At 33.4% G+C, this 16,911-nt stretch overlaps 1 long non-coding RNA gene across 1 annotated transcript; it reads right to left on the bottom strand.

The window, feature by feature from the left end:
• Window positions 1-546: 546 nt before the first annotated feature.
• Window positions 547-876, bottom strand: LOC146906495 (uncharacterized). The gene is made up of 2 exons (XR_015018483.1): window positions 748-876; window positions 547-647 (listed from the first exon to the last, which is right to left on the bottom strand). It is a non-coding gene; the product is annotated as an uncharacterized LOC146906495 (long non-coding RNA).
• Window positions 877-16,911: the final 16,035 nt, after the last annotated feature.

Genomic DNA, 16,911 nt, shown 5'->3' with positions numbered 1-16,911 from the left:
TTCAAATTCACTGTAGTGAAATAATTTTTTTTTTCTATTTCTTTTTTTAAATGGCTTATCAAATAAGCTTGACCCCTGCTTTTTTTTATAGTAATAAAATGAAAACAAATTATGGATAATTTTAATGCAAAAAAAAAAGTTATATTATCTAATTGGATATTACATAATCAATCCTCAATTTTCCACGTCAATATTCCAATCTAGAAAAGAGGCATCTGAATACAATATAGGTAGAAATAATCCAACAACTTAAGTAGAAATTTCAAACAAAAAATAATCCACAGCAGAATCATCATCGTAAATACGCTAAACTTCAGCTGCAAAAAGCATCTCATCTCATCTCAGTCGTAAGCATCGGCAATGTCTCATCTCAGCCACATCATAATCAATTTTCAGATACAAAAAAAAATCAATTGAAAAAGTTATCTCAACTACAGAAACGCACTTGACACACCAAAACCACCACGCATTAAGACAGATACAAGTCCGTTCAAAATTCTACTCTCTACAAATGTCAAATTATGAGATTGGCTTTGAAACATACCATGTAAATCCTAAGCGTTATACAAGTCAAGAAAACAAGTTGCCCATTGGTTTCGCAAATCATATAAGTCATCTTCAGTTAATGCCGTTGGATCATTGAATACCTACAATGTGTAGGTTAATATAAGTAATTAATATTAATAAGGATGTGTTTATATTTGGCAATACATATAGTATAAACATGTTATCATAAAATTAAAATACCTCCATCCAAGACTTAGTAATATTAGCAGAGATGATATCTAGCATATTCTTCATCACATAGTATCCACAATCATTGCCATTAGGTTGCTTTCTTGGCTACAAATGAATGGCCATTTTTATATAGTGATTAGTTCATATAAAAAAAATAGTTTATTATCTATCATTCTATAATGACTTGAGTTTACAACAGTATCTATTCATGAAACCAAGCTTTAATATGATGTTTGCTCATGTGCATAGAGCAGTGTGCATAGAACAGTTACTAATCCTGATAGAGCAAGGCTCTCTGTGATCGTGACCCAGCCAAGACAGTAAAGATCTCCCCTGTTTCTGAACTAATCAACGATACATGCTAGCTAAATACTGGGGTGTTGTTTATTGAGACTATGTATCATCATGGTATACTAAAGGACCTGAAGGGATTGTTAACAACCCCTCATTGACAGTTGGGAAAAACCAGACCTACCAAGGGACCTGAAGGGATTGTCTGACAGCCCCTTATTAAAGGTCGGGAAAAACCAGATTGTCCAAATTTAAATACAATACTATAGCAGCTTGAAATCCGGATTGTTCGATCTCATCCAACTGCATGAACACAGAGAACACCACAATCCAAATTCATCTTTGGGGTGCAATGAAATATTGTTGGCCTGATTATTGAGGCCTACACCATGATAAATAGCAAAGAGTTATATGCTTTGTATTGGTTTAGATTGATCTATTGGTTATTCTGTGTTAATGGTTGCTCTTCAATATAGTGTATGATTACTGTTATTGATCTTTGGTTGGTCTACATAATTGCAGAATGATGGTAACAAACTATTGGTTAATTAATTCTTTCATATCTTAATCATGTTCAACAGAGTTCAACAGACAAACACATTCCACTTTTAATGATGGTATCAAACTCCTAGTTCGCACAAGAAACACAAGGACACGGGAAAAGTCCATCATTGTTTGGAAGATTTTGTTCAGCAAACTGTAGAAATTCTTCAACTCCATTATCAAACTCTTCACTTAATTGATTAGCTCTCATCCAACTACGATCCATAATGACGCACTGAAAATGAACACACACTGAATCAAAGAATTGTGATGCCTACATAACTATTTGAACTTAGAAGACTTGGAGTTTGACCAAGTAAAAAACTTGGTGCTTAAGCTACGTAACTACTTACGTGGAGGTACGAGATTACTACTAGCTAGAAATCTCTTACATAAAAACTGTCATTGTGAGTATGGTGGCTAAGTTTTTTTTTAATTAAATAGGGCCGAAGCCTGAAAAAGAAGACAAACTAAACTTGGGGCAGTAAATCCCCTAACATCAGCATCAACCAAAATAAAGAATTAAGTTGGACAAGTCACGTAATAATAAACAATATCAGCAATCAAGGAGCATCCGAGATTTGCTAAAGCATCGTCACACTGTATGGTGGGTAAGTTATTGTTTCTTGTTCTGTTTTTATATGAAAAAATATAATGTTTCATTTTGACTTAGAAATAATAACAGCTTATATACCTCAACATCGGTAACAGATCGCAATGGGTACTAAACTGATGAAATAACAACAGCCACAACAGATGTTAAACACAAACTCAAAATCAGTTCTGTTGTTACAATTCATCAAGTTCAATTTTTGATGCTATGCTACAGCTTCTCGTAAAATTTCTAACTTTTTCTTTAATGTATTATCCATCATAATACAGGAAGGATGAATTAGAACATCAGACAGAAAACACAAAAATATTGAACAAAAGTCATTATCACTTTGAGAAGAAAAACTAGCAAAATGGATTTATAAACTAAAAGCCTGAGTACCACAACCAAGATATTTACATCATCATCATCGGCTTCTCTATAACAATAACCACAATGACTAAAAAAAACAGAAAAAAAATAGAAATGTAATCGCACAAGTCAGCTCTGCAAATTAACTTTGAAACTTAGAATAAGCATCTAAATACCAGCATCTCTAAACCATAGTCTAAGCATCTAAAACTCTATCTAAACAATAAAACTCTTAGCCATACTATTCACACACGCAAATAAGGCCTAAATACCAGCAAATCCAAGACAAGGGTGTTACATTTGGCTTGTCTTCTAGGGTTCCAGAGTACTGGGATTGTAGGTAGGTCACTGTATTTTCGTAAAGATGTGATTCTGCTTAGAGAACATAATGTTTCATGAGTACTACTTGACTATCAATAGACAGAAATCTTTGATTGACTTGAACTGAATAACAAACAATGTCCATTGAGTAAACATGATCCTCGTATGTTGGTAAAGACTACCATGATGTTTTACTAGTGTTTGACTTAAGTGTCATTTTTCATACTTTATATAAACAGAGTTCTTCAAGGCAGCAGAAACAGCATGGTTGTGTTGCTTTAAGCAACATTCTCTACGCGCTTAATTACAATCTTTTTCTTTGAATGATACATTTAATCTCGTAAATCTTTTAGTTATTAAGAAGATAATAAATGACAAATATTTAAGACAAAATAAATGAATTATCCAAACAAATCCCTCATCCAGGGATTCTTGACGAATCTTTAACACAACTATCCCTACCGAGAAATCGATACACGAAACTGTTTGGTTTCTCAAATATGTATAGAGAGATCAGTTATTCCTACAAAGTAAAGTAATCAATTGACCCCAAAGTTATACCTCTTTAGGCTCCAAGCAAAGAAGATAAGCCATTAAGCCAACAACCGGCACATATCTAAGATACTTTATATAGTTCAAAATACGCGTTAGGTTCAATTATTACTATAACAACATTTTTAGTTTCCATTTGCTAAACAAAACAGAACTGTAATATTTTACTTTCCATAGAAAAATAAATACTTCACAAGACACTTTGAAAACTAGACATTACTAATTTCATCATTGAAATAAACACTTCCAATGAAAACTATGAAACTGAAATCACCAATACCATAGCCCCCTGTGCTCAATAACAATCAAAATTTTCATCATAACCATAATTTAAACACACTCTTAAGTTAAACACCATTAAACATACTACATAAAACACATAACAACAACTCAAATTCCTTAAACATAGCACAAAACTACTAATTTGGGTGCCAATTGAAAATTTTACCCTAATTAAATCAATCAATCAAAACAGATTGAAAGTAACGAAGAAGTTGAGAATTTAAGAATAATGAGGGAAGAAAGTAACGAAGAAGTTGAGAATGAAGCTTACCACTACTATCGTAGGGTTCGTAATCCTACTGCAACCTTATTTTGCTAAAGGGGCTTAGGGTTTCACGAAAAGGGTTAGGGTTTAACGATTGAAAGGTCATATATATATATATACATATATATATATATATATATATATAGAGAGAGAGAGAGAGAGAGAGAGAGAGAGAGAACTCACCGGAGGAAAACAGATTGAGCTTCGACGGGAAGTGGTTGAGCTTCGACGGTGAGGTTGACCTTCGACGGGAGAGGTTAAGCTTGGATGGTGCGAGATCGGTGGAGTTCGATTGAGGATTGAGCTTGGACGGTGAGAGAACAGTGGAGGAGTTCGATTGAGGATTGAGCTTGGACGGTGGTGTATTTTCACTTAGAGTGAATAAGTGAGGAAGGAAAAAACGTGTGGATGTGTTTTACGATGGAGGAAGGATAAGGTAAAAGTGAAACTTTGTTTTTACTTCAGGCACAGTTCTCACCACTGATGTGAAAACAATTAGACAAAGTTTTCACACAAATTGCAAAAATACCACCGCATTTTTTTCCCTTCATTCCAATTATCCACTGATGTAAATGGTACATCCTACTAGGAATTCCCCTCATGTGCTTAAGTCAACTGATGTAAAAGCTCACCATGTGTTTCTTTCCCATCAGCTATTTTCCATGCCGATGTGAAAACTAAAACCCTTATGATGTTAAATATATATTTTGTAGTAGTGAGTATTAGCTGCAAAGGGAGAACTCACTACAAAAGAGGTATCCAATCAGCTGTAATACCCCGCTCAAAAACACTATCAATTAATTGTGTTAGTTATATTTATACTTGAGACTTAAGTGAGAGCAAAATGGTAATTGCACATAAGACTTTTTGGACCAAATCATATTATTCTAATGGACTACGAGAAATGTAATATTTCGCTTAAAACTTTTACGGCATGTTATCAGATAAGCTAAGTTAAGAGAATGTGGAAAAGGGGTATAATGGTCAATTTCCCTAAGTGGGGTATATAAAACAAAATATCTAGATAATTTCTTTAGATATTATTATTTTAATTAAGACATTTGTGAGTGTTGGTAAGATTATGTGGACATTCCTTCCTTTCTATCTATTAATAGGAGGTTTAGGCTTAAAATTTTTCCTCTCTATTCCTGCCATCACCGAACCCTCATCTCTCCTTTCAACAATTTTTGTAATATCCCGTCTGTCAGTATCGGAAAATTACCAGTCGATCGTGCCAGAGGATTAATATTTGGGAAACGAAGTTTGACAGAAATATTACTATCAGATGTCAGCTTAATACGGATAAAGTATCAGAGCCATATTAAACACCTCTAAAGCAAGGGCAATTTGATAATTGCACAGGAAAGTATATTTATTTGGTTTTGGAACCAAAATATCTCATTTTCTATCTTCTTTGTCTCTCTAAGTTTGAGGTAAATATTTCTCCTCCTTCTCTCTACTCTTCATCGCCCCTTTTCCCTCTTTATCTCCACCAATCCTTTTCAAAATTTCTTCCTACCATGGCAAGCTTTAGATTATGTTACCTCATGAATCTCTTAAGCTAAGGGAAGCTTGTACTTTGGTTGATTTCCCTACTTCTCCTCTCAAGAAGTGATTCAAAACCTAGGGTTTGGTTTTGATCAAGAACTAGGGTTTGTTATTTGGTAAAGTGGAGCTTGAGCTTGTATAGGTTATGGTTTCATCTTGATCAAAGAAGTAACATGAATATTGGAATGACATGAGCTAAGAATGCAAGTGGATCAAGCTAGGGTTTTGTTTGCTTGGGCTTAGAAGCTTGGGAATCAAGTTCACATCATGATTAGGTGAGTTCCATAGATAGTTTTTCCTACCCTTTGGGATCATGTTTATGTCTTGTATGGAAAATATGAAAATTATGAATTTTAGGATATATGCTTAGAGTTTAGTTACCTCTTTTCTTGTCATGCTTACTAAACATGTCAATACTTGCCATATGAGTGTTTTACAAGTATTCTATGATCAAATATGTTCCAATATACTTAGAGACACATGGTTTGAGGTTTTTGGGTCAAAAATACCATTTTTACAAGTTCTGGACTGTCACAACTTGCCACAGCGAGCTATTACTCGCCACAGCGAGCCGAACGAAGCATAACCAAGGTTCTGCTCGCCTCCAACTCGTCATGGCAAGTTGTTACTAGCCTCCCACATGATTTTACTCGCCTAGGCGAGCAAGCAGTGTCTTCTGGCACTGTTCGCTCGTTTTAGGCAGATTCGGTGTTTTTCGTACCAGATTTTCTTGTGCAGTCTTTTATAAAAGTAAACCCCTCAAACCAAGGTCCTAAATTATACTCTTTGAAAACAATACTCTTTTGATAATGAAGCAAGTATTAAGCATATTAGTAAGGCATGGCAAACGATAGAATCATGTCATGAATCGGGTAACAAGTTATTCATTAAGCAAGGGAAAGATTATAGAGCCTCGACATAGCTTGTCGAGAACTAGAAAGTTAAGCAAGAATCCTATGTAGGATAAGACGCGATGCATATTCTCTTCGCATATGATCTAGAATGATATAGCAAGCATGTTAAGTCGTGGAGTGGTTAGTTAATCTCTCCACTAAGATTAAGAATGTACAAGATTGAACAAGTATGAGTTTACCGCTAATCGGATCGATCAAGGTTTCGAGGTAAACAAGCAAGCATGAATAGGTTTAACCTTCATGAACGACAAGACCATGACTAATGTAAAGTAGGTGGCATGTCTCTTGCTATCCATGCTAGGGGGATACAAGGGGTTCTCTTGATGGGAACAGTTCAAGCCGCAAGGGACCCGCATGTCACTGAATAATCAATATGTAGGTGTTCGTGTCTCTAATTATCCACGTCAGGGGGAAACGAGTGGTTCTCTAAGGGGAATGATTCAAGCCGTAAGGGACCCGCACGACACCGAGGGAGTCCGATGTGCCTTAGCTAGGTTTTCATCGGTCATGTTTGGATTGTACTCGGGGTTACTCTGTAACAGCCCGATTTTTGCTAGATTTATTTTATTATTTATATATGTGTGTTATATGTGCTCATGTGTGATTATTTGTCTATGTGTGTATTTTTGGTTGGGAATTGTAGAATTCAGTGTTAGAAGAGTATTTTAGTCATTTTGGACTTATGGGCATTTTGGTCATTTTAAGAGTAAGGGTAATTTTGTCGAGGATTATTTTTAGTGCTTAGTGAGAGTTATTATTTTTACTAGAGTGGAGTAATTATTTAGTTTACCGTTAAGTGACCGTTAGTGTTATATTTTACCGTTAAATAAGTAGTAACATTTTGGGGTTGGGATAGAAATGGGTTAGGCCCATTAAGGTGTTGTGGGTTAAGCCCAACTACCTAGGACCTATATATACTCTTGTTAGTGGAGAAAAATAGGTTTTCACCAACATTTGCAATTGATAGAGATAGAGATAGAGAGGAGAAAAGGGTTTGAAGAGAAAGAACAAGAGAAAAGGGTTGGAGGCTAGAGCTAGAAGAGAAATTCATCATCTAGGAGCTAAATTGAGGCTTGTGTTAGAGATTCTTGGTGCTAGAGGTAAGAGGGTTAGAATTCAACCATAATTCATAATTTTTCCTTTTTACCCATTTTGTGAAATTGATGAATTGAATCTAATTGTTGTAAATTCGTGCATAATTGTTGTTGTTATGTTTGAGAACATGATTTTGGGATAATTGTGTGTTAGTATGTGGATTAACATGTTGAAATGTATAAATATGGGTATATTGTGTACTTGAGAAAATTTGTTGAAAAATGAAGTTGTGGTGTTAAATTGTGCATGAATTTATGTTCATTAGTTGTTGTTATTGATTTGGAACATGTGGTTGTTGGATTGATGTTTTGGGTATCAAAATTGATGATATGAGATGTTGTTGTTGATGAATTGTGATGAATTCATGATTGGTTGTTGTTGTTGAAGTTGTGAGGTGTTGTTGTTGATGTTAGAAACCTTGGGTAATCATAATCTTTGATGTTGTTATGAATTTGTGTTGTTCTTGAGGTTTTCGTAAAAATGGGTTGATAATGAATAAGTTTGATTTTGATGATGTTGAATGAATTAAGAAGATTGTTAGAATGGTTAGAATGGTATGATTTTCTGTTTTAATCACTTGGTTTTGGAGAGAAATCATTTTTGGGAAGAAAATGGGTTTTTGAGTAAAAATCATTTTAAGAGCTTTTACAAAATAAGTCATTTTGGGATGAGTTTGATTAAGTTGTTTTAATGTTGAAATGTCAAGTTTTCAAGTGTGGTTTGTATGGTCTAAGTGTTAGGAATGCATTGGCGAAAACGGAACTGAAATCGGATTCGAAAACAAGATTTTATGCACGAAAACGTAAAAATGCATTTTGTTGTACTGGTGGAATGACACGACCGTGTGTCTGGATGACACGACCGTGTCAGAGTCTCCTGTAAGGGATGACACGACCGTATGTCCTGATGACGCGACCGTGTCAGTTCTGCAGAATCCCAAAACCTTGTTTTTTTTGTATTTTTGTGCACTTTTAAGCATACCAATGGATTCCAAACACCTAACTCTATTCAATCAATTTATAATTAAGCTTCTAAGATTATAATAGCTTGGGTCTAACTTGGTTTTGTTTTGGAAATAAATTGGTTTTGCAAAATGATACCAAGAGACGAACTTCGTGATTTTTGAGAGTTCTTCATGTGTGGCCGATGAAATGCTTTTGTAACCTCTACTGCACACATAGGTGACTTGTGAGAATACATGGCATAGGCAATTGAACTTGTTTACTTGGTTTTGGTTAAATGACCCAATTATTTTTAATATTGTGGTTTTGAGACGAACTTGATTAAAAATGATGTTTGAGAGCCAATTGCTTATGAACCCTTTATGATTAGATTGATATGATTATGAGATGATGTATGAATGGTTGTTAGGTGATGAATATGATGTTTGTGATCATATGTTGTAATTATTCTTTTATTTGGATTATAAAAAATTATGTGGAGATGTGACAACTATATGTTGATTGAATTGTGGATGATTGATGATGTATATATGTGACAACTATTTGTTGATTGAAATGTGGATGTTGTTGGTGATTGTATATATGTCAAGTGGTGGTGAATTGTTGTCGAACGCATATATACTAATTGAATGGTGATAAACATATTTTTGATATGTTGTTGTTGAACATGTTAAATGTTTATTGTTGGTGATAACTTTATACATGCTATTTTGGATGTGATTGGCGATGAATGCATGTATATACATATAGCCGTTGATTATGAGGAATTGTATGAAGTTGTTAAACTATATGATATAATTGAATGTTGATGATAGCCGTTGATTTATAGCCGTTGACTTATAGCCGTTGATTATAGCCTTTGAATTGTCGTGAACATATGCATGGTGGATTGAGTCATATGTTCATGCATCATAAGTCGTTTCGGATGTTATATTCATATTGCCGTTGACCGGATACTTGTATCCATATAGCCGTTGATTATAGCCGTTGACTATGATGTTTTTGTTGCATCATGAGGTGACAACCATGGAGGAGTTTGGTACCACATGCATCTAGAAATGTCTAGAACATTGCATGCATTTGATTAATTGATGAGTCGTGTCATAATTGGATATATGACTTGGTGAATTTGTGTATTGGTGAAATTGGTGAATGTTTTGATTGTGTGGATTGATGTATATGTACATTGAAGGGATTTTAAGAGAGGTTTTTCAAAAATTTATAATCCTCTTAGCGGAACAAATCCCATTGAAACGGATCTTGATTAAATCATTAATCACAAATCAAACAGAACACATGCTTAAACACTTTAAGGATTCATGTGTTTACCTCTTGAAGCGCATAACCCCTTTGTAGAAGAAATATCTCTGATCACGAGCAAAGCAAAGCAGCGATGCCTCTACTCAGTCCACACGAACAGAACTTCTCTGATGACCGGTGCTAGCCAATTCCAACGGAGATTAGAGAGAATAGGTTTAGAGAGTGGCGGCTAGGTTTACTTTGTGAATTAGGTTAAGCGTTTCAACCAACAGTCAATCAAGCTTCAACACAAGGGTTATATTTATAGAACCACTTGTGTGGTCAGCAAGACAAACACTTAAGTACATCGTACCTTACGGTGCACCATATTTCACTGAAACACACCGTACCTTATGGTGGACCGCGTTTCTCTATTTTTGTAAATTAAAAAATAAATCATATTTAATTATTTAATTACTAATAAGTCTTACTTATTATTTTATAAATAAGTCTTACTTATTTATTTCTCTCATCTATCTGTCCTTTGTGTGTGACCCTATAGGTTCTCATAACGTTGGCAATAATATTAAATCACATATTTAATATTATAAACAGTGAGCGGTATCTAGCAACACATCACTGCTACCCAAGTGACGAGAATGTCATGTGATCTGACCAAACCTTTCTGTGATAATGATCATGTGTATAATTACCCTTTTGCCCTCATGTCTACATTGAACACAAGGCATAGACCGTGTCATCCTTGTCTAGTTCAATATTGGGCCCGTAGACATTTCTCCTGTTATGTAGGAGGGGCAAATTCCATCTAGGTCACTCATGTCCCTCAGCATGATTCATGGAGTACCCATCTACCAACTTTATAGTCATCCTGTTACGGACAACGTTTGAATGGTGACAAAGCACTCGACTCCAACATCTAGGGTGCATAGTGGTTTCAGGTCGAAGGGTGGAATACACCACTATCACTATGAGAATATCTTATGACACTTTTCATAACTTTTACTATGTAGTATTCTCATAGCGGGTCAATCCAATATAAATATTACTCCTAATATTTATATCTATGTGAAGACTTGATAACTCTTTTATCCATGATCTGTGAGATGTGATCATCAGTCTACCCACATAATAGTCTCTATGCTTTAATGATATCCCACTTCTCAATAAAGCTTGACTACAGATACTTTAAGAATAGTGTCCTTATGTTTAATGGGGTCTCACAATTAAGTTATACTTAATGTTCCATAAAACAGACTAACTATTCTAGGGACTTTATTATTTTGAAACAAAACAAAATCAATAAAGAAATGCCTTATTATTATATATTCACAATATATACTTATATCAATATCATGATACAAAGCCAAACCCAATCGACATAGATTGGCTATTAGGGCTTATTCCAACAATCTCCCACTAGCACTAAAAGCCAATCAAATATTAACTCAATATCTATTGGTCAAGTGTTAGCATCCAACTCACTATGGGCAAGATACTCTACTAGCAGATAAGGAACTCTTTCCTATGTTGGTAGGGTATACTTCTTTCAGTTTCCACTTTCGATCTTCTATCAAAAAGAAATTGAAGTGTCAAAGTATATATTTGGATTATTGGTGAGATCAAGTTTTCATTGCTCGCAAGATTTAAACCAATTTCATCTCAGACGAGATCAATGGAAGCTGCAACGCAAGAAACACCTGTTTTCCCTAAGTTATGAACTAAGCAATCCAAATCATATATATTTGACATCTGTAATAGAAATAACAACTATCTGAAGCTTGTACTTTTACAAATTTCATAGTTGATATCCTAACATAACATTTATTCCAAATTAAAATCTGGATATACTGTACACCAATATGAAAGTCAATATCATTGTAACTTATTTACAATGTTTCTTTCATCTGTGTTCAAGAAACAATCCATAGTCCTTTAAGACATCCAAGGATCTTCTTGAAGGTATTCTAGTGTCGAACACTATAATCAATTTTGGTACATATTCAAAATAATTTTCTGACCATGTCTTACATGTGTAGATTAATTATTTTGGTGACTAGTATGTCATACGCATACTCCACCAAACTAATATCAATGCTCCCACTAATCTCCTTATGTGCACAAGATTTCTTTATTAATAAAAGTTTTCATAAAACTTCATTAATAAAATAAAGAATTCAACTTCAAGAAGTTTTCTCTAATTCATAAATGAATTTTATAATACATCTACCTTTCTAGTATCATTTGGATTAACGAAATCCTACATATATCAAAGACATATATAAGGTTATTCCAATTATGGAATACAACCTCGTTATCCATCTTCTAGAACATGTATTATACAACAATGGGAATTGGGATCGTTAGATTTAAGCATTACGATGATGGAATGGTTTCATCATGATATGCATCATGAATTGCATGAAACCTTGTACAATCAATCGCATCTTAAAGGTATTCATAATACCATCCATGTCAATTTTCTATAAGAAAACTCACATTCATCTTATGAGTCATACTCATTTGGATGATATAACCAGTATCCATATATGGTTTGTGTACATGGATTCTTTATAAGATCCCATGGCATCTAGCCACTTCTCAAAATCAGGCCATTTACGACCTTCTAGTAAGTCAGGTGCTTATCTTTCATGAGCATCATATCACCTTGTTGAGTCATGACAAATCATGTTTCTCATCCTAGTGTTATGACATATCAGACTCATCTAGATCATGTGCTACTCGAACTAGCGATTTACCAACAACGCTTTGTTGAAATGTATTTTGTGGTACTTGACTTAATTCAAGTTCTACATCACTCCCACTAGCTCTTGTAGAGCTATACTCCTTGAAAAAGAATACTCCAGTTCTAGCGACAAACAACTTTTGTCAAGGAAGAAGATGTAGAAATAGTATCCTCTAGTTTCCTAAGGGAACCTCCACAAGTATACATTCATTTAATTTGAAGTTTAGTTTATCTAGTAAACCATATAACCTCAAATTATCATAAAGTCAAAAATAGGTACTCTTACCTCCATATCTAATATGGTGCCTTTATGATTGCTCAATTAGAACTTGTTGTGGGTGAAGAATAATTGTAATTTAATTAATTTAAAGAGTCTTTGAGTTATAATCAAACTATTTTAGATCGAGTCATGTCAAACATGAAACGATATAAATAATCATTATACTCATTAATCAAGCATTTACCATCACGACTAACTCGTATAGTCTTTATACTTTTCAAATTTATTCCTTTTACTTCATTGTTAAAATCTTTGAACAATTTCAAAGTTTTCTTGAATCGTGTCAAATACACTTTGCTTATCTACTAAATGATTTAGTAATGTTAGATGAAGTAATAGAAACAATATATCTAGCAAATATGTTTAGTTCTGCATATACATCTCATATGTATATAAACTCAAATAAATTACGTGTCCTTTCACCTTTGTTGGTGACCGGTATACTAATCTATTTTGAAAGGTGGGATTCACATCCTTCAAATGATATAAAATCAAATGAGTCCAATAGTCCATATCCACGGATTTTGGAAATGTGAATCACACCTGTTTGTACTAAACAATAATGCCAATGATATACAAAATGTTCAAATCTCATTTGATCCTCTTTTCACATATGTTATAGATCAGCTTATCAAAATCATGGAACTCAAATCCATTACTTGATTAGCATACTTGTCTAGAAAACATGATTAGCATACTTGTCTAGAAAACATTATTGGAATAATCGGACAACATTTGTCTATTATTCAACTACACAATCCTTCACTTGTAAATACAAGATTTAAGATTAATGCTTCTATTTTACATGGAACTCAATAACAATTATTTGGTTCATATCAAGTTAAATTTAAGTCCAAGCATTAGTTCCTATGTCAATGAAACAATTTGTTTCATTCTAGACGTAAGTGGACTTCACTTATAGTTAATGTCCCGCTTCTTTAAAACTCTCTATATTTCAACAAATATGAGATTAATCATCAAGTATCATATACTTATGATGCAGAAGTAGAAATTTAACTTTCTATAACTATATGGGAAGATAAGAAGTCTTACTTCTATTTTGACTCTTTCAAAACATTAACAGTTTTTCTCATTCTAAAGAACAATTCTTAATTTTGTACCAATTCAGAAACTCCTTTCTGAAGATTTTGTTCTTCATAAGAACATTTAACAGTATAATAAAAATGTATATGCCGAAGAAATTCTAAATACAGAAAATAAATAAAATAAATGTGTCATGATTGAAAAAACATATTTAATTAGGTCTTTAATTAAATATGCTCCCACTATTTTACTCAAATCAAATGACCTTCAACATTTGAATCGGAAAATCACATTGGAAGATTTTCTAGTGGGTTGAAATCCATATTTCACCTTGCTTTAAGTCAACGGGGGCTGTACTCAAAACTTAGTTATTTAGGTAGGAACTCCTTCCAATTGTATCTCATACAACTTTCAAATCATTTGAGTGAATAACTCCTTACTCTAATCTATCATATAGATGTTCCCAAACATTGCTTCTAAATTTATTTTAATCTCATTAAAATTAATTTAGTTAAGTTAAACCCAAAAGAATAACACTTGGGTAAATTGGATTACCGCACCGCAACTTACTAGTATAAAATATGCGCTTCACGGAGGCAAAACCCACATATTCGATATTAGTCTTGAAGGGTGTTAAACTTTTGGAAAGCATTAAACTTAATGTTTCATTTGAAGTAAATATATATATTTTAATCTTATTAAAATAATCTAGTTAAGTTAGATCCAAAAATAACAGTCAGTAAATAAAATTACCCCACCACAACTTACTAGTATAGAAAGTGCACCTCGCGGAGGCGAAACCTACACATTTCGATATTAGTCTTGAAGTGTGTTATACTTTGAAAAACAATTTACTTCATATTTTATTTGAAGGATTTTTATTTAGTTTAATCTTATTGACATGTGTATCTCATACAAGCGTCCTTAAAGATGCATGACATTCATGCTCATAGAAAGCAAGTATATAAAACATTTAAAACATACATGCTAACATACATCTAAAACATGTTAAGCATACATCACATACATGCGCTAAATAAACATACATTTCATGCATCACATACATAAAATAAATTAGGTAGTATGGTTATGACCTCCTAATGCGTAAGAATTAAATAAACTACTTTATTACAATTCTTTGACACACGAGCAAGCTTCAAAAGTTTCTCCAACTGGAATCATCATTTGGCGTCGTCTTCTCTTCAACTTGAGAAGTTACATTATTTAACACTTAAATAAAAGAATTAAAATAAACCACGACACGCAGGTCGTATTTAAATAAAATAAAACAAATCACGACACGCAGGTCGTATTTAAATAAATAAATTAAAAACGTCAAAATCTAAGGTCATAACCATACACCATAAATTAAATAATAATAACTATTTATTATTATTTTAAACAATTTTAGAAATCAAATCGTATCAACGTAGATATGGAAATCAAAACTAATAAATTCAAAACATTTTGAATATATCAGATTTTACTTGATTGACTGGCGCAACTAACTTTTAGTTGATTGATACCGAAAATTTGTGAATGATATAAGGGATTGGCAACTATTTCGGTGGATCACAATATCATATATTACTTTAGAAATAAAATTAATTTAAAACCAATATACTATAATTGATACTTTTGATACTCCCGTGATTGACTCATAAAATAGAATAACCCTTGAATTTCTATTTTGATTTTCACTTTTGAAACAATTTGCAAAACAACGTTAATTCTTAATGAACAATTCACTTTGACTCGACGTCGTATTCTACACCAACACTTGATGCATCTTGCAGATCCTAATCATATAAAATATTCATGACAACACAACCTTTGCGTTGTTATTATGAACACTAATGCGACAACCACCATCAAAAGCTTAAGAGATTGTTCATTCAATATAAACGATCAAAATATTGATGCCTCAAGCTCAAACAATTGATCATTCAAATTACAACAATCACTTTAACAATTTAAATGATGATTCAACCAACATATCATATATACTGAAGTCGCTATAGGTTTACTTATATATATGTGACCCTTATATCATTGCTATGAGGAACCACACAACAATTAATTTAAACAAAATCAAATTGTTTGATTCATAATCAAAAGGCCAATTAATTCGTTTAAAATAATATCAATTGTATACCCCACTTGATATAAAACAAAAACGTGAGTTTTTAAGGCAATTTAAATTAGATTCACTTTTGGCTAAACAAATTAACCACCGCATGTGATATCCAATATCTAGAATCAAAATACATCCATATGGTATACAGAACACTATTTATTCGAGTCAAACAATGGTCAACAGCCAATATTAGTTATTGAATCAAAAGTTAAAATGGTTTTCGAACCAACATTGATCGACGATTGTCATTCAATTTTCGAAAATTCAAACGCTTTGAAATCTCTTATTCTTAAATTGATTATTCATAATAAAATCGATAACACATGTATACGAATATAAATCTGAATCAATTCAATCAAACTGATTTGAATGTAATGATTTAATCAGAACCAGATGCTCTGATACCACTGAAGGGATTTTAAGAGAGGTTTTTCAAAAATTTATAATCCTCTTAGCGGAACAAATCCCATTGAAACGGATCTTGATTAAATCATTAATCACAAATCAAACAGAACACATGCTTAAACACTTTAAGGATTCATGTGTTTACCTCTTGAAGCGCATAACCCCTTTGTAGAAGAAATATCTCTGATCACGAGCAAAGCAAAGCAGCGATGCCTCTACTCAGTCCACACGAACAGAAATTCTCCGATGACCGGTGCTAGCCAATTCCAACGGAGATTAGAGAGAATAGGTTTAGAGAACTTCTCCGATGACCGGTGCTAGCCAATTCCAACGGAGATTAGAGAGAATAGGTTTAGAGAGTGGCGGCTAGGTTTACTTTGTGAATTAGGTTAAGCGTTTCAACCAACAGTCAATCAAGCTTCAACACAAGGGTTATATTTATAGAACCACTTGTGTGGTCAGCAAGACAAACACTTAAGTACATCGTACCTTACGGTGCACCATATTTCACTGAAACACACCGTACCTTACGGTGGACCGCGTTTCTCTATTTTTGTAAATTAAATA

This window comes from Medicago sativa, chromosome 7 (assembly GCF_051527215.1).
Source record: "Medicago sativa cultivar Bolivia chromosome 7, Bolivia_mono, whole genome shotgun sequence".
NCBI lineage: Eukaryota > Viridiplantae > Streptophyta > Magnoliopsida > Fabales > Fabaceae > Medicago > Medicago sativa.
The sequence above is the reverse complement of the archived record's forward strand: the minus strand, read 5'-3'. Positions and strand labels throughout refer to the sequence as shown.